This window comes from Salvelinus fontinalis, chromosome 20, assembly GCF_029448725.1.
Source record: "Salvelinus fontinalis isolate EN_2023a chromosome 20, ASM2944872v1, whole genome shotgun sequence".
Lineage (NCBI taxonomy): Eukaryota > Metazoa > Chordata > Actinopteri > Salmoniformes > Salmonidae > Salvelinus > Salvelinus fontinalis.
In genome coordinates, this window is record NC_074684.1 from 43749743 (window position 1) to 43768400 (window position 18658).

At 44.8% G+C, this 18658-nt stretch overlaps 1 protein-coding gene across 2 annotated transcripts in view; it reads right to left on the bottom strand.

Annotated features, from left to right (window-relative positions):
- The window catches only part of LOC129817857 (sorting nexin-17-like), a 99720-nt gene that overhangs the window by 7471 nt on the left and 73591 nt on the right, over positions 1-18658 (bottom strand). The window lies entirely within an intron of this gene.

The window sequence follows — 18658 nt, forward strand, 5'->3', positions numbered from 1 at the left end:
GTGGTCGAGTCAGCCGCCGGGTTTAGCGGTGGTCGAGTCAGCCGCCGGGTTTAGCGGTGGTCGAGTCAGCCGCCGGGTTTAGCGGTGGTCGAGTCAGCCGCCGGGTTTAGCGGTGGTCGAGTCAGCCGCCGGGTTTAGAGGTGGTCGAGTCAGCCGCCGGGTTTAGCGGTGGTCGAGTCAGCCGCCGGGTTTAGCGGTGGTCGAGTCAGCCGCCGGGTTTAGCGGTGGTCGCGTCAGCCGCCGGGTTTAGCGGTGGTCGCGTCAGCCGCCGGGTTTAGCGGTGGTCGCGTCAGCCGCCGGGTTTAGCGGTGGTCGAGTCAGCCGCCGGGTTTAGCGGTGGTCGAGTCAGCCGCCGGGTTTAGCGGTGGTCGAGTCAGCCGCCGGGTTTAGCGGTGGTCGAGTCAGCCGCCGGGTTTAGCGGTGGTCGAGTCAGCCGCCGGGTTTAGCGGTGGTCGAGTCAGCCGCCGGGTTTAGCGGTGGTCGAGTCAGCCGCCGGGTTTAGCGGTGGTCGAGTCAGCCGCCGGGTTTAGCGGTGGTCGAGTCAGCCGCCGGGTTTAGCGGTGGTCGAGTCAGCCGCCGGGTTTAGCGGTGGTCGAGTCAGCCGCCGGGTTTAGCGGTGGTCGAGTCAGCCGCCGGGTTTAGCGGTGGTCGAGTCAGCCGCCGGGTTTAGCGGTGGTCGAGTCAGCCGCCGGGTTTAGCGGTGGTCGAGTCAGCCGCCGGGTTTAGCGGTGGTCGAGTCAGCCGCCGGGTTTAGCGGTGGTCGAGTCAGCCGCCGGGTTTAGCGGTGGTCGAGTCAGCCGCCGGGTTTAGCGGTGGTCGAGTCAGCCGCCGGGTTTAGCGGTGGTCGAGTCAGCCGCCGGGTTTAGCGGTGGTCGAGTCAGCCGCCGGGTTTAGCGGTGGTCGAGTCAGCCGCCGGGTTTAGCGGTGGTCGAGTCAGCCGCCGGGTTTAGCGGTGGTCGAGTCAGCCGCCGGGTTTAGCGGTGGTCGAGTCAGCCGCCGGGTTTAGCGGTGGTCGAGTCAGCCGCCGTGTTTAGCGGTGGTCGCGTCAGCCGCCGGGTTTAGTGGTCCGGCTAGACGCCGGGTTTAGTGGTCCGGCTAGACGCCGGGTTTAGTGGTCGCGTTAGCCCCCGGGTTTAGTGGTGGTCCAGCTAGCCGCCGGGTTTAGTGGTGGTCCGGCTAGCCGCCGGGTTTAGTGGTCGAGTTAGCCGCCGGGTTTAGTGGTGGTCCAGCTAGCCGCCGGGTTTAGTGGTGGTCCGGCTAGCCGCCGGGTTTAGTGGTCGAGTTAGCCGCCGGGTTTAGTGGTGGTCCGGCTAGCCGCCGGGTTTAGTGGTCGAGTTAGCCGCCGGGTTTAGTGGTGGTCCAGCTAGCCGCCGGGTTTAGTGGTCGAGTTAGCCGCCGGGTTAAGTGGTGGTCCGGCTAGCCGCCGGGTTTAGTGGTCGAGTTAGCCGCCGGGTTTAGTGGTGGTCCGGCTAGCCGCCGGGTTTAGTGGTCGAGTTAGCCGCCGGGTTTAGTGGTGGTCCAGCTAGCCGCCGGGTTTAGTGGTGGTCCGGCTAGCCGCCGGGTTTAGTGGTCGAGTTAGCCGCCGGGTTTAGTGGTGGTCCGGCTAGCCGCCGGGTTTAGTGGTCGAGTTAGCCGCCGGGTTTAGTGGTCGAGTTAGCCGCCGGGTTTAGTGGTCGAGTTAGCCGCTGGTCCATGTACGGGCTTTTGATGGTTGGTTTCAGTTCCAACTGTCTCTTAAAAGTGCTGTGTTGTATCAAAGACAGAACTGAACAATGTTCCCTGTTAGCATCTGGATGCTACTGCCGCTACAGTTCACCTCTTTAATAGTCTGCTGTAATACATTGATATGGATTTAAAAAGAAACCACTGCTATAGTCAGATGAACTCATTATGATATCAATCTCTATCCCTTCACGAGAAGTCTGCATTTATAGAGGTGAAGAGAAGTCTACATTTATAGAGGTGAAGAGAAGTCTACATTTATAGAGGTGTAGAGAAGTCTACATTTATAGAGGTGTAGAGAAGTCTACATTTATAGAGGTGTAGAGAAGTCTACATTTATAGAGGTGTAGAGAAGTCTGCATTTATAGAGGTGTAGAGAAGTCTACATTTATAGAGGTGTAGAGAAGTCTACATTTATAGAGGTGAAGAGAAGTCTACATTTATAGAGGTGAAGAGAAGTCTGCATTTATAGAGGTGTAGAGAAGTCTACATTTATAGAGGTGTAGAGAAGTCTACATTTATAGAGGTGTAGAGAAGTCTACATTTAGAGGTGTAGAGAAGTCTACATTTATAGAGGTGAAGAGAAGTCTACATTTATAGAGGTGTAGAGAAGTCTACATTTATAGAGGTGAAGAGAAGTCTACATTTATAGAGGTGTAGAGAAGTCTACATTTATAGAGGTGTAGAGAAGTCTACATTTATAGAGGTGTAGAGAAGTCTACATTTATAGAGGTGTAGAGAAGTCTGCATTTATAGAGGTGTAGAGAAGTCTACATTTATAGAGGTGTAGAGAAGTCTACATTTATAGAGGTGTAGAGAAGTCTACATTTATAGAGGTGTAGAGAAGTCTACATTTATAGAGGTGTAGAGAAGTCTACATTTATAGAGGTGTAGAGAAGTCTACATTTATAGAGGTGAAGAGAAGTCTACATTTATAGAGGTGTAGAGGTCATTTTGCAGGGCGCTGGCAGTGCACCTCCTTGCACAAAGGCGGAGGTAGCGGTCCTGATGCTGGGTTGTTGCCCTCCTACGGCCTCCTCCACGTCTCCTGATGTACTGGCCTGTCTCCTGGTAGCGCCTGCATGCTCTGGACACTACGCTGACAGACACAGCAAACCTTTTTGCCACAGCTCGCATTGATGTGCCATCCTGGATGAACTGCACTACCTGAGCCACTTGTGTGGGTTGTAGACTCCGTCTCATGCTACCACTAGAGTGAGAGCACCGCCAGCATTCAAAAGTGACCAAAACATCAGCCAGGAAGCATAGGAACTGAGAAGTGGTCTGTGGTCACCACCTGCAGAATCACTCCTGTTATGGGGGGGTCTTGCTAATTGCCTATAATTTCCACCTTTTGTCTATTCCATTTGCACAACAGCATGTGAAATTTATTGTCAATCAGTGTTGCTTCCTAAGTGGACAGTTTGATTTCACAGAAGTGTGATTGACTTGGAGTTACATTGTGTTGTTTAAGTGTTCCCTTTATTTTTTTGAGCAGTGTATATATATTACAGTAAAGGATTGGTCTCTGAGAGGAGGCAGTGGGTCGATACAGAGATAACACATAGGTGGGAATCTGTGTGTGTGTCAGCGCAACGTATTAGGGTAAGTGGTCTGATGAAAACAATGATGGTGTAGAGCTCAGCAGTTTACCCAGAGGAGACGAGAAAGAGGAGAGGAGGGTAGAGGACAGGAGAGGAGGGTAGAGGAGGAGAATAGAGGACAGGAGAATAGAGGAGAGGAGAATAGAGGTGAATAGAGGAGAATAGAATAGAGGAGAGGAGAATAGAGGAGAATAGAGGAGAAGAGAGGAGAGGAGAATAGAGGATAATAGAGGAGAGGAGAATAGAGGAGAAGAGAATAGAGGAGAATAGAGGAGAGGAGAATAGAGGAGAATAGAGGAGAAGAGAGGAGAGGAGAATAGAGGATAATAGAGGAGAGGAGAATAGAGGAGAAGAGAATAGAGGAGAATAGAGGAGAGGAGAAGAGAATAGAGGAGAGGAGAAGAGAGGAGAGGAGAATAGAGGAGAAGAGAGGAGAGGAGAATAGAGGAGAGGAGAAGAGAATAGAGGAGAATAGAGGAGAGGAGAGGAGAATAGAGGAGAATAGAGGAGAGGAGAATAGAGGAGAATAGAGGAGAAGAGAGGAGAATAGAGGAGAATATAGGAGAATAGAGGAGAATAGAGGAGAATAGAGGAGAAGAGAATAGAGGAGAATAGAGGAGGATAGAGGAGAGGAGAAGAGAATAGAGGAGAATAGAGAAGAGGAGAATAGAGGAGAGGAGAGGAGAATAGAGGAGAATAGAGGAGAATAGAGGAGAATAGAGGAGAATAGAGGAGAATAGAGGAGAATAGAGGAGAGGAGAATAGAAGAGAGGAAATAAGAATAGAGGAGAGGAGAAGAGGAGAATAGAGGAGAGGAGAATAGAGGAGAATAGAGGATAATACAGGAGAAGAGAGGAGAAGAGAGGAGAATATAGGAGAAGAGAGGAGAATAGAGGAGAAGAGAATAGAGGAGAATAGAGGAGAATAGAGGAGAGGAGTAGAGAATAGAGGAGAAGAGAATAGAGGAGAATAGAAGAGAAGAGAATAGAGGAGAGGAGAAGAGAATAGAGGAGAATAGAGGAGAGGAGAATAGAGGAGAGGAGAATAGAGGAGAATAGAGGAGAATAGAGGAGAATAGAGGAGAATAGAGGAGAATAGAGGAGAGAATAGAGGAGAGAATAGAGGAGAAGAGAATAGAGGAGAATAGAGGAGAATAGAGGAGAACAGAGGAGAATAGAGGAGAAGAGAATAGAGGAGAATAGAGGACAGGAGAATAGAGGAGAAGAGAGGAGAATAGAGGAGAGGAGAAGAGAATAGAGGAGAGGAGAATAGAGGAGAATAGAGGAGAGGAGAAGAGAATAGAGGAGAATAGAGGGGAAGAGAGGAGAAGAGAGGAGAGGAGCGAAGAAGAGAAGAGAGGAGAATAGAATAGAGGAGAAGAGAATAGAGGAGAGGAGAAGAGAATAGAGGAGAATAGAGGAGAAGAGAGGAGAGGAGAAGAGAATAGAGGAGAAGAGAGGAGAGGAGAAGAGAGGAGAAGAGAATAGAGGAGAATAGAGGAGAATAGAGGAGAGGAGAATAGAGGAGAGGAGAATAGAGGAGAATAGAATAGAGGAGAATAGAGGAGAATAGAGGAGAATAGAATAGAGGAGAATAGAGGAGAATAGAGGAGAATAGAATAGAGGAGAATAGAGGAGAATAGAGGAGAATAGAATAGAGGAGAATAGAGGAGAGGAGAATAGAGGAGAGGAGAAGAGAATAGAGGAGAATAGAGGAGAGGAGAAGAGAATAGAGGAGAAGAGAGGAGAATAGAATAGAGTAGAATAGAGTAGAGGAGAGGAGAATAGAGGAGAGGAGAATAGAATAGAGTAGAATAGAGGAGAGGAGAATAGAGGAGAATAGAGGAGAATAGAGGAGAATAGAGAGGAGAGGAGAATAGAGGAGAATAGAATAGAGGAGAATAGAGGAGAGGAGAATAGAGTAGAATAGAGGAGAATAGAGGGGAAGAGAGGAGAAGAGAGGAGAGGAGCGAAGAAGAGAAGAGAGGAGAATAGAATAGAGGAGAAGAGAATAGGGGAGAGGAGAAGAGAATAGAGGAGAATAGAGGAGAAGAGAGGAGAGGAGAAGAGAATAGAGGAGAATAGAGGAGAAGAGAGGAGAGGAGAAGAGAGGAGAAGAGAATAGAGGAGAAGAGAATAGAGGAGAATAGAGGAGAGGAGAAGAGGAGAAGAGAGGAGAGGAGAATAGAGGAGAATAGAATAGAGGAGAATAGAATAGAGGAGAATAGAATAGAGGAGAATAGAATAGAGGAGAATAGAGGAGAATAGAAGAGAGGAGAATAGAGGAGAGGAGAAGAGAATAGAGGAGAATAGAGGAGAGGAGAAGAGAATAGAGGAGAATAGAGGAGAGGAGAAGAGAATAGAGGAGAAGAGAGGAGAATAGAATAGAGTAGAATAGAGTAGAGGAGAGGAGAATAGAGGAGAAGAGAGGAGAAGAGAGGAGAATAGAATAGAGTAGAATAGAATAGAGGAGAGGAGAATAGAGGAGAATAGAGGAGAATAGAGGAGAGGAGAATAGAGGAGAATAGAGGAGAGGAGAATAGAGGAGAATAGAGGAGAATAGAGAGGAGAGGAGAATAGAGGAGAATAGAATAGAGGAGAATAGAGGAGAGGAGAATAGAGTAGAATAGAATAGAGGAGAGGAGAATAGAGGAGAGGAGAATAGAGGAGAAGAGAATAGAGGAGAATAGAGGGGAAGAGAGGAGAAGAGAGGAGAGGAGCGAAGAAGAGAATTGAGGAGAAGAGAGGAGAATAGAATAGAGGAGAAGAGAAGAGAATAGAGGAGAATAGAGGAGAAGAGAGGAGAGGAGAAGAGAATAGAGGAGAATAGAGGAGAGGAGAAGAGAGGAGAAGAGAGGAGAAGAGAAGAGAGGAGAGGAGAATAGAGGAGAGGAGAATAGAGGAGAATAGAGGAGAATAGAGAGGAGAGGAGAATAGAGGAGAATAGAATAGAGGAGAATAGAGGAGAGGAGAATAGAGTAGAATAGAATAGAGGAGAGGAGAATAGAGGAGAATAGAGGAGAATAGAGGAGAGGAGAAGAGAATAGAGGAGAAGAGAGGAGAATAGAATAGAGTAGAATAGAGTAGAGGAGAGGAGAATAGAGGAGAATAGAGGAGAAGAGAGGAGAATAGAATAGAGTAGAATAGAATAGAGGAGAGGAGAATAGAGGAGAATAGAGGAGAATAGAGGAGAGGAGAATAGAGGAGAATAGAGGAGAGGAGAATAGAGGAGAATAGAGGAGAATAGAGGAGAATAGAATAGAGGAGAATAGAATAGAGGAGAATAGAGGAGAGGAGAATAGAGTAGAATAGAATAGAGGAGAGGAGAATAGAGGAGAGGAGAATAGAGGGGAAGAGAGGAGAAGAGAGGAGAGGAGCGAAGAAGAGAATTGAGGAGAAGAGAGGAGAATAGAATAGAGGAGAAGAGAAGAGAATAGAGGAGAATAGAGGAGAAGAGAGGAGAGGAGAAGAGAATTGAGGAGAATAGAGGAGAGGAGAAGAGAGGAGAAGAGAGGAGAAGAGAAGAGAGGAGAGGAGAATAGAGGAGAGGAGAATAGAGGAGAGGAGAATAGAGGAGAGGAGAATAGAGGAGAGGAGAATAGAGGAGAGGAGAATAGAGGAGAATAGAGGAGAATAGAATAGAGGAGAATAGAGGAGAATAGAATAGAGGAGAATAGAGGAGAATAGAGGAGAATAGAGGAGAATAGAATAGAGGAGAATAGAGGAGAATAGAGGAGAATAGAATAGAGGAGAATAGAGGAGAGGAGAATAGAGGAGAGGAGAAGAGAATAGAGGAGAAGAGAGGAGAATAGAATAGAGTAGAATAGAGTAGAGGAGAGGAGAATAGAGGAGAGGAGAATAGAATAGAGTAGAATAGAATAGAGGAGAGGAGAGGAGAATAGAGGAGAGGAGAATAGAAGAGAATAGAGGAGAATAGAGGAGAGGAGAATAGAGGAGAATAGAGGAGAATAGAGGGGAATAGAGGGGAATAGAGGAGAGGAGAATAGAGGAGAATAGAGGAGAATAGAGGAGAATAGAGGAGAATAGAGGAGAATAGAGGAGAATAGAGGAGAATAGAATAGAGGAGAATAGAATAGAGGAGAATAGAGGAGAATAGAGGAGAATAGAGGAGAATAGAGGAGAATAGAATAGAGGAGAATAGAGGAGAATAGAATAGAGGAGAATAGAGGAGAGGAGAAGAGAATAGAGGAGAAGAGAGGAGAATAGAATAGAGTAGAATAGAGTAGAGGAGAGGAGAATAGAGGAGAGGAGAATAGAATAGAGTAGAATAGAATAGAGGAGAGGAGAGGAGAATAGAGGAGAGGAGAATAGAAGAGAATAGAGGAGAATAGAGGAGAGGAGAATAGAGGAGAATAGAGGAGAATAGAGGAGAATAGAGGAGAATAGAGGGGAATAGAGGAGAGGAGAATAGAGGAGAATAGAGGAGAATAGAGGAGAATAGAGGAGAATAGAGGAGAGGAGAATAGAGGAGAGGAGAATAGAGGAGAGGAGAATAGAGTAGAATAGAATAGAGGAGAGGAGAATAGAGGAGAGGAGAATAGAGGAGAAGAGAGGAGAGGAGAGGAGAATAGAGGAGAGGAGAATAGAGGAGAGGAGAATAGAGGAGAGGAGAGGAGAATAGAATAGAGGAGAGGAGAGGAGAATAGAGGAGAGGAGAATAGAGGAGAATAGAGGAGAGGAGAATAGAGGAGAAGAGAGGAGAATAGAATAGAGTAGAATAGAATAGAGGAGAATAGAGGAGAGGAGAATAGAGGAGAATAGAATAGAGGAGAATAGAATAGAGTAGAATAGAATAGAGGAGAGGAGAATAGAGGAGAGGAGAAGAGAATAGAGGAGAGTAGAGGAGAATAGAATAGAGGAGAATAGAATAGAGTAGAATAGAATAGAGGAGAATAGAGGAGAGGAGAATAGAGGAGAGGAGAATAGAGGAGAGGAGAATAGAGGAGAGGAGAATAGAGGAGAATAGAATAGAGGAGAGGAGAGGAGAATAGAGGAGAATAGAGTAGAATAGAATAGAGGAGAGGAGAATAGAGGAGAGGAGAATAGAGGAGAAGAGAGGAGAGGAGAATAGAGGAGAGGAGAGGAGAATAGAGGAGAGGAGAATAGAGGATAAGAGAGGAGAATAGAATAGAGGAGAGGAGAGGAGAATAGAGGAGAGGAGAATAGAGGAGAGGAGAATAGAGGAGAGGAGAATAGAGGAGAAGAGAGGAGAATAGAATAGAGTAGAATAGAATAGAGGAGAGGAGAATAGAGGAGAGGAGAATAGAGGAGAATAGAATAGAATAGAGTAGAATAGAATAGAGGAGAGGAGAATAGAGGAGAGGAGAATAGCGGAGAATAGAATAGAGGAGAATAGGATAGAGGAGAGGAGAGGAGAATAGAGGAGAGGATAATAGAGGAGAGGAGAAGAGAATAGAGGAGAATAGAATAGAGGAGAGGAGAATAGAGGAGAATAGAGGAGAGAAGAATAGAGGAGAATAGAGGAGAGGAGAATAGAGGAGAGGAGAATAGAGGAGAGGAGAATAGAGGAGAGGAGAATAGAGGAGAGGAGAAGAGGAGAGGAGAATAGAGAGGAGAAGAGAGGAGAGGAGAAGAGAATAGAGGAGAATATAGTAGAATAGAATAGAGGAGAGGAGAATAGAGGAGAATAGAGGAGAGGAGAGGAGAATAGAGGAGAATAGAGGAGAGGAGAGGAGAATAGAGGAGAGGAGAATAGAGGAGAGGAGAATAGAGGAGAGGAGAATAGAGGAGAGGAGAATATAGGAGAATAGAATAGAGGAGAGGAGAGGAGAGGAGAAGAGGAGAATAGAGGAGAATAGAGGAGAGGAGAATAGAGGAGAGGAGAATAGAGGAGAGGAGAATAGAGGAGAGGAGAGGAGAGGAGAATAGGGGAGAATAGAGGAGAATAGAGGAGAGGAAAATAGAGGAGAGGAGAAGAGAATAGAGGAGAATAGAGGAGAGGAGAATAGAGGAGAATAGAGGAGAGGAGAAGAGAATAGAGGAGAATAGAGGAGAAGAGAATAGAGGAGAGGAGAAGAGAGGAGAAGAGAGGAGAATAGAGGAGAGGAGAATAGAGGAGAATAGAGGAGAATAGAATAGAGGAGAAGAGAATAGAGTAGAATAGAATAGAGGAGAGGAGAATAGAGGAGAGGAGAAGAGAATAGAGGAGAATAGAGGAGAATAGAATAGAGTAGAATAGAATAGAGGAGAGGAGAGGAGAATAGAGGAGAGGAGAATAGCGGAGAATAGAATAGAGGAGAATAGAATAGAGGAGAGGAGAGGAGAAAAGAGGAGAGGAGAATAGAGGAGAGGAGAGGAGAATAGAGGAGAGGAGAATAGAGGAGAGGAGAAGAGAATAGAGGAGAATAGAGTAGAATAGAATAGAGGAGAGGAGAATAGAGGAGAATAGAGGAGAATAGAATAGAGGAGAGGAGAATAGAGGAGAATAGAGGAGAATAGGGGAGAATAGAGGAGAATAGAGGAGAGGAAAATAGAGGAGAGGAGAAGAGAATAGAGGAGAATAGAGGAGAGGAGAGGAGAATAGAGGAGAATAGAGGAGAGGAGAGGAGAATAGAGGAGAATAGAGGAGAGGAGAAGAGAATAGAGGAGAATAGAGGAGAAGAGAATAGAGAAGAGGAGAAGAGAGGAGAATAGAGGAGAATAGAAGAGAGGAGAATAGAGGAGAGGAGAATAGAGGAGAGGAGAATAGAGGAGAGGAGAATAGAGGAGAGGAGAATAGAGGAGAATAGAATAGAGGAGAAGAGAATAGAGTAGAATAGAATAGAGGAGAGGAGAATAGAGGAGAGGAGAAGAGAATAGAGGAGAATAGAGGAGAATAGAATAGAGTAGAATAGAATAGAGGAGAGGAGAGGAGAATAGAGGAGAGGAGAATAGCGGAGAATAGAATAGAGGAGAATAGAATAGAGGAGAATAGAATAGAGGAGAGGAGAAAAGAGGAGAGGATAATAGAGGAGAGGAGAAGAGAATAGAGGAGAATAGAGTAGAATAGAATAGAGGAGAGGAGAATAGAGGAGAATAGAGGAGAATATAGTAGAATAGAATAGAGGAGAGGAGAATAGAGGAGAGGGAGAGGAGAATAGAGGAGAGGAGAAGAGAATAGAGGAGAATAGAGGAGAGGAGAATAGAGGAGAATAGAGGAGAGGAGAAGAGAATAGAGGAGAATAGAGGAGAAGAGAATAGAGGAGAATAGAGGAGAAGAGAATAGAGGAGAGGAGAAGAGAGGAGAATAGAGGAGAGGAGAATAGAGGAGAGGAGAATAGAGGAGAGGAGAGGAGAATAGAGGAGAATAGAATAGAGGAGAAGAGAATAGAGTAGAATAGAATAGAGGAGAGGAGAATAGAGGAGAGGAGAAGAGAATAGAGGAGAATAGAGGAGAATAGAATAGAGTAGAATAGAATAGAGTAGAATAGAATAGAGGAGAGGAGAATAGAGGAGAGGAGAATAGAGGAGAATAGAATAGAGGAGAATAGAATAGAGGAGAGGAGAGGAGAAAAGAGGAGAGGATAATAGAGGAGAATAGAGGAGAGGAGAATAGAGGAGAAGAGAGGAGAATAGAATAGAGTAGAATAGAATAGAGGAGAGGAGAATAGAGGAGAGGAGAATAGAGGAGAATAGAATAGAGTAGAATAGAATAGAGGAGAGGAGAATAGAGGAGAGGAGAATAGCGGAGAATAGAATAGAGGAGAATAGGATAGAGGAGAGGAGAGGAGAATAGAGGAGAGGATAATAGAGGAGAGGAGAAGAGAATAGAGGAGAATAGAGTAGAATAGAATAGAGGAGAGGAGAATAGAGGAGAATAGAGGAGAGGAGAGGAGAATAGAGGAGAATAGAATAGAGGAGAAGAGAATAGAGTAGAATAGAATAGAGGAGAGGAGAATAGAGGAGAGGAGAAGAGAATAGAGGAGAATAGAGGAGAATAGAATAGAGGAGAATAGAATAGAGGAGAGGAGAGGAGAATAGAGGAGAGGAGAATAGAGGAGAATAGAATAGAGGAGAATAGAATAGAGGAGAATAGAGATAGAGGAGAGGAGAAAAGAGGAGAGGAGAATAGAGGAGAGGAGAAGAGAATAGAGGAGAATAGAGTAGAATAGAATAGAGGAGAGGAGAATAGAGGAGAATAGAGGAGAATATAGTAGAATAGAATAGAGGAGAGGAGAATAGAGGAGAATAGAGGAGGGGAGAGGAGAATAGAGGAGAGGAGAAGAGAATAGAGGAGAATAGAGGAGAGGAGAATAGAGGAGAATAGAGGAGAATAGAGGAGAGGAGAAGAGAATAGAGGAGAAGAGAATAGAGGAGAATAGAATAGAGTAGAATAGAATAGAGGAGAGGAGAATAGAGGAGAGGAGAATAGAGGAGAGGAGAATAGCGGAGAATAGAATAGAGGAGAATAGAATAGAGGAGAGGAGAGGAGAATAGAGGAGAGGAGAATAGAGGAGAGATAGAGGAGAGGAGAATAGAGGAGAATAGAGGAGAATAGAATAGAGTAGAATAGAATAGAGGAGAGGAGAATAGAGGAGAGGAGAATAGAGGAGAATAGAATAGAGTAGAATAGAATAGAGGAGAGGAGAATAGAGGAGAGGAGAATAGAGGAGAATAGAATAGAGGAGAATAGGATAGAGGAGAGGAGAGGAGAATAGAGGAGAGGATAATAGAGGAGAGGAGAAGAGAATAGAGGAGAATAGAGTAGAATAGAATAGAGGAGAGGAGAATAGAGGAGAATAGAGGAGAGGAGAGGAGAATAGAGGAGAATAGAATAGAGGAGAAGAGAATAGAGTAGAATAGAATAGAGGAGAGGAGAATAGAGGAGAGGAGAAGAGAATAGAGGAGAATAGAGGAGAATAGAATAGAGGAGAGGAGAATAGAGGAGAGGAGAGGAGAATAGAGGAGAGGAGAATAGAGGAGAGGAGAATAGAGGAGAGGAGAGAGAATAGAGGAGAATAGAATAGAGGAGAGGAGAATAGAGGAGAGGAGAAGAGAGGAGAGGAGAATAGAGGAGAGAGAGAATAGAGGAGAATAGAGGAGAGGAGAGGAGAATAGAGGAGAGGAGAGGAGAAGAGAATAGAGGAGAATAGAGGAGAAGAGAATAGAGGAGAATAGAGGAGAAGAGAATAGAGGAGAGGAGAAGAGAGGAGAATAGAGGAGAGGAGAATAGAGGAGAGGAGAATAGAGGAGAGGAGAGGAGAATAGAGGAGAATAGAATAGAGGAGAAGAGAATAGAGTAGAATAGAATAGAGGAGAGGAGAATAGAGGAGAGGAGAAGAGAATAGAGGAGAATAGAGGAGAATAGAATAGAGTAGAATAGAATAGAGGAGAGGAGAGGAGAATAGAGGAGAGGAGAATAGAGGAGAATAGAATAGAGGAGAATAGAATAGAGGAGAGGAGAGGAGAAAAGAGGAGAGGAGAATAGAGGAGAGGAGAAGAGAATAGAGGAGAATAGAGTAGAATAGAATAGAGGAGAGGAGAATAGAGGAGAATAGAGGAGAATAGAGTAGAATAGAATAGAGGAGAGGAGAATAGAGGAGAATAGAGGAGAGGAGAGGAGAATAGAGGAGAGGAGAAGAGAGTAGAGGAGAGGAGAATAGAGGAGAATAGAGGAGAGGAGAGGAGAATAGAGGAGAATAGAGGAGAATAGAGGAGAGGAGAAGAGAGGAGAATAGAGGAGAGGAGAATAGAGGAGAGGAGAATAGAGGAGAGGAGAATAGAGGAGAGGAGAATAGAGGAGAGGAGAATAGAGGAGAGGAGAGGAGAATAGAGGAGAATAGAATAGAGGAGAAGAGAATAGAGTAGAATAGAATAGAGGAGAGGAGAATAGAGGAGAGGAGAAGAGAATAGAGGAGAATAGAGGAGAATAGAATAGAGTAGAATAGAATAGAGTAGAATAGAATAGAGGAGAGGAGAGGAGAATAGAGGAGAGGAGAATAGAGGAGAATAGAATAGAGGAGAATAGAGGAGAGGAGAGGAGAATAGAGGAGAATAGAGGAGAGGAGAAGAGAATAGAGGAGAATAGAGGAGAAGAGAATAGAGGAGAAGAGAGGAGAATGGAGAATAGAGGAGAGGAGAATAGAGGAGAGGAGAATAGAGGAGAGGAGAATAGAGGAGAATAGAATAGAGAGAGAGAGGAGAATAGAGGAGAGGAGAATAGAGGAGAGGAGAATAGAGGAGAATAGAATAGAGGAGAGAGAGAATAGAGGAGAGGAGAGGAGAATAGAGGAGAAGGAGAATAGAGGAGAGAGAGAATAGAGGAGAATAGAGTAGAGGAGAGGAGAGGAGAATAGAGGAGAGGAGAATAGAGGAGAGGAGAATAGAGGAGAGGAGAATAGAGGAGAATAGAATAGAGGAGAGGAGAATAGAGGAGAGGAGAAGAGAATAGAGGAGAATAGAGGAGAAGAGAATAGAGGAGAATAGAATAGAGGAGAGGAGAGGAGAGGAGAATAGAGGAGAGGAGAATAGAGGAGAGGAGAATAGAGGAGAGGAGAATAGAGGAGAGGAGAGGAGAATAGAGGAGAATAGAGGAGAGGAGAGGAGAATAGAGGAGAATAGAGGAGAGGAGAATAGAGGAGAGGAGAAGAGAATAGAGGAGAGAGAGAGGAGAATAGAGGAGAGGAGAATAGAGGAGAGGAGAATAGAGGAGAGGAGAATAGAGGAGAGGAGAGGAGAATAGAGGAGAAGAGAATAGAGGAGAGGAGAATAGAGTAGAATAGAATAGAGGAGAGGAGAATAGAGGAGAGGAGAAGAGAATAGAGGAGAATAGAGGAGAATAGAATAGAGTAGAATAGAATAGAGGAGAGGAGAAGAGAGGAGAATAGAGGAGAGGAGAATAGAGGAGAATAGAATAGAGGAGAATAGAATAGAGGAGAAGAGAATAGAGGAGAGGAGAAAAGAGGAGAGGATAATAGAGGAGAGGAGAAGAGAATAGAGGAGAATAGAGTAGAATAGAATAGAGGAGAGGAGAATAGAGGAGAATAGAGGAGAATATAGTAGAATAGAATAGAGGAGAGGAGAATAGAGGAGAATAGAGGAGAGGAGAATAGAGGAGAATAGAGGAGAGGAGAGGAGAATAGAGGAGAGGAGAATAGAGGAGAATAGAGGAGAGGAGAGGAGAATAGAGGAGAATAGAGGAGAGGAGAGGAGATTAGAGGAGAGGAGAATAGAGGAGAGGAGAATAGAGGAGAGGAGAATAGAGGAGAATAGAGGAGAGGAGAATAGAGGAGAGGAGAATAGAGGAGAGGAGAGGAGAATAGAGGAGAATAGAATAGAGGAGAAGAGAATAGAGTAGAATAGAATAGAGGAGAGGAGAATAGAGGAGAGGAGAAGAGAATAGAGGAGAATAGAGGAGAAGAGAATAGAGTAGAATAGAATAGAGTAGAATAGAATAGAGGAGAGGAGAGGAGAATAGAGGAGAGGAGAATAGCGGAGAATAGAATAGAGGAGAATAGAATAGAGGAGAGGAGAGGAGAATAGAGGAGAGGAGAATAGAGGAGAGGAGAAGAGAATAGAGGAGAATAGAGGAGAATAGAATAGAGGAGAGGAGAATAGAGGAGAGAGAGAATAGAGGAGAGGAGAATAGAGGAGAGGAGAATAGAGGAGAATAGAATAGAGGAGAGGAGAATAGAGGAGAGGAGAATAGAGGAGAGGAGAGGAGAATAGAGGAGAGGAGAATAGAGGAGAATAGAGGAGAGGAGAGGAGAATAGAGGAGAGGAGAATAGAGGAGAGGAGAATAGAGGAGAGGAGAATATAGGAGAATAGAATAGAGGAGAGGAGAATAGAGGAGAATAGAGGAGAGGAGAATAGAGGAGAGGAGAATAGAGGAGAGGAGAATAGAGGAGAGGAGAATAGAGGAGAGGAGAATAGAGGAGAGGAGAATAGAGGAGAGGAGAGGAGAATAGAGGAGAATAGAGGAGAAGAGAATAGAGGAGAAGGAGAATAGAGGAGAGGAGAGGAGAATAGAGGAGAGGAGAATAGAGGAGAATAGAATAGAGGAGAATAGAATAGAGGAGAGGAGAGGAGAATAGAGGAGAGGAGAATAGAGGAGAGGAGAAGAGAATAGAGGAGAATAGAGTAGAATAGAATAGAGGAGAGGAGAATAGAGGAGAATAGAGGAGAATATAGTAGAATAGAATAGAGGAGAGGAGAATAGAGGAGAATAGAGGAGAGGAGAATAGAGGAGAATAGAGGAGAGGAGAGGAGAATAGAGGAGAGGAGAATAGAGGAGAATAGAGGAGAGGAGAGGAGAATAGAGGAGAATAGAGGAGAGGAGAGGAGAATAGAGGAGAATAGAGGAGAGGAGAAGAGAATAGAGGAGAGGAGAATAGAGGAGAGGAGAATAGAGGAGAGGAGAATAGAGGAGAATAGAGGAGAATAGAGGAGAGGAGAATAGAGGAGAGGAGAATAGAGGAGAGGAGAATAGAGGAGAGGAGAATAGAGGAGAGGAGAATAGAGGAGAGGAGAATAGAGGAGAAGAGAATAGAGGAGAATAGAGGAGAATAGAGGAGAGGAGAATAGAGGAGAGGAGAAGAGAATAGAGGAGAATAGAGGAGAGGAGAAGAGAGGAGAATAGAGGAGAGGAGAGAGAGAATAGAGGAGAATAGAGGAGAGGAGAATAGAGGAGAGGAGAATAGAGGAGAGGAGAGGAGAATAGAGGAGAATAGAATAGAGGAGAGGAGAATAGAGGAGAATAGAATAGAGGAGAGGAGAATAGAGGAGAGGAGAAGAGAATAGAGGAGAATAGAGTAGAATAGAATAGAGGAGAGGAGAATAGAGGAGAATAGAGGAGAGGAGAGAGTAGAGGAGAATAGAGGAGAGGAGAATAGAGGAGAGGAGAATAGAGGAGAGGAGAATAGAGGAGAGGAGAATAGAGGAGAGGAGAATAGAGGAGAATAGAGGAGAGGAGAATAGAGGAGAGGAGAATAGAGGAGAGAGAGAGGAGAATAGAGGAGAGGAGAATAGAGGAGAGGAGAAGAGAGATAGAGGAGAATAGAGGAGAATAGAGGAGAATAGAATAGAGGAGAAGAGAATAGAGGAGAGGAGAATAGAGGAGAGGAGAATAGAGGAGAGGAGAATAGAGGAGAATAGAATAGAGGAGAGGAGAGGAGAATAGAGGAGAGGAGAATAGAGGAGAGGAGAAGAGAATAGAGGAGAATAGAGTAGAATAGAATAGAGGAGAGGAGAATAGAGGAGAATAGAGGAGAGGAGAATAGAGGAGAGGAGAATAGAGGAGAATAGAGGAGAGGAGAATAGAGGAGAAGAGAGAGAGAGGAGAGGAGATTAGAGGAGAGGAGAATAGAGGAGAGGAGAATAGAGGAGAGGAGAATAGAGGAGAGGAGAATAGAGGAGAGGAGAGGAGAATAGAGGAGAGGAGAATAGAGGAGAGGAGAATAGAGGAGAGGAGAATAGAGGAGAGGAGAATAGAGGAGAGGAGAATAGAGGAGAAGAGAATAGAGGAGAGGAGAGGAGAATAGAGGAGAGGAGAATAGAGGAGAGGAGAAGAGAATAGAGGAGAATATAGTAGAATAGAATAGAGGAGAGGAGAATAGAGGAGAATAGAGGAGAATAGAGGAGAATAGAGGAGAATAGAGGAGAGGAGAATAGAGGAGAGGAGAATAGAGGAGAGGAGAATAGAGGAGAGGAGAATAGAGGAGAGGAGAGGAGAGGAGAGAGAGGAGAATGAGAGGAGAATAGAGGAGAGGAGAATAGAGGAGAGGAGAATAGAGGAGAGGAGAATAGAGGAGAGGAGAATAGAGGAGAGGAGAATAGAGGAGAGGAGAAGAGAATAGAGAGGAGAATAGAGGAGAAGAGAAGAGAGGAGAGGAGAATAGAGGAGAATAGAGGAGAATAGAGGAGAATAGAGGAGAGGAGAATAGAGGAGAATAGAGGAGAGGAGAATAGAGGAGAGGAGAATAGAGGAGAGGAGAATAGAGGAGAATAGAGGAGAGGAGAGGAGAATAGAGGAGAATAGAGGAGAGGAGAATAGAGGAGAGGAGAGAGATAGAGAGAGAGGAGAATAGAGGAGAATAGAGGAGAGGAGAATAGAGGAGAGGAGAATAGAGGAGAGGAGAATAGAGGAGAGGAGAAGAGAATAGAGGAGAATAGAGGAGAGGAGAGAGAGAGGAGAATAGAGGAGAATAGAGGAGAATAGAGGAGAGGAGAATAGAGGAGAATAGAGGAGAAGAGAATAGAGGAGAGGAGAATAGAGGAGAATAGAGGAGAATAGAGGAGAATAGAGGAGAGGAGAGGAGAATAGAGGAGAGGAGAATAGAGGAGAGGAGAGTAGAGGAGAGGAGAATAGAGGAGAGGAGAGGAGAATAGAGGAGAGGAGAATAGAGGAGAGGAGAATAGAGGAGAGGAGAATAGAGGAGAGGAGAATAGAGGAGAGGAGAGGAGAGGAGAATAGAGGAGAGGAAAATAGAGGAGAGGAGAATAGAGGAGAATAGAGGAGAATAGAGGAGAGAGAGAATAGAGGAGAATAGAGAGAGGAGAGAGAGGAGAGGAGAATAGAGGAGAGGAGAAGAGAATAGAGGAGAATAGAGGAGAGGAGAATAGAGGAGAGGAGAATAGAGGAGAGGAGAGGAGAATAGAGGAGAATAGAAGAGAGGAGAATAGAGGAGAGGAGAATAGAGGAGAGGAGAGGAGAATAGAGGAGAAGAGAATAGAGGAGAAGAGAATAGAGTAGAATAGAATAGAGGAGAGGAGAATAGAGGAGAGGAGAAGAGAATAGAGGAGAATAGAGGAGAATAGAATAGAGTAGAATAGAATAGAGTAGAATAGAATAGAGGAGAGGAGAGGAGAATAGAATAGAGTAGAATAGAATAGAGGAGAGGAGAATAGAGGAGAGGAGAATAGCGGAGAATAGAATAGAGGAGAATAGGATAGAGGAGAGGAGAGGAGAATAGAGGAGAGGATAATAGAGGAGAGGAGAAGAGAATAGAGGAGAATAGAGTAGAATAGAATAGAGGAGAGGAGAATAGAGGAGAATAGAGGAGAGGAGAGGAGAATAGAGGAGAATAGAGGAGAGGAGAATAGAGGAGAATAGAGGAGAGGAGAATAGAGGAGAATAGAGGAGAGGAGAGGAGAATAGAGGAGAGGAGAATAGAGGAGAAGAGAATAGAGGAGAGGAGAATAGAGGAGAGGAGAAGAGAGGAGAGGAGAGGAGAATAGAGGAGAATAGAATAGAGGAGAGGAGAATAGAGGAGAATAGAGGAGAGGAGAGGAGAATAGAGGAGAGGAGAAGAGAATAGAGGAGAATAGAGGAGAGGAGAATAGAGGAGAATAGAATAGAGGAGAGGAGAATAGAG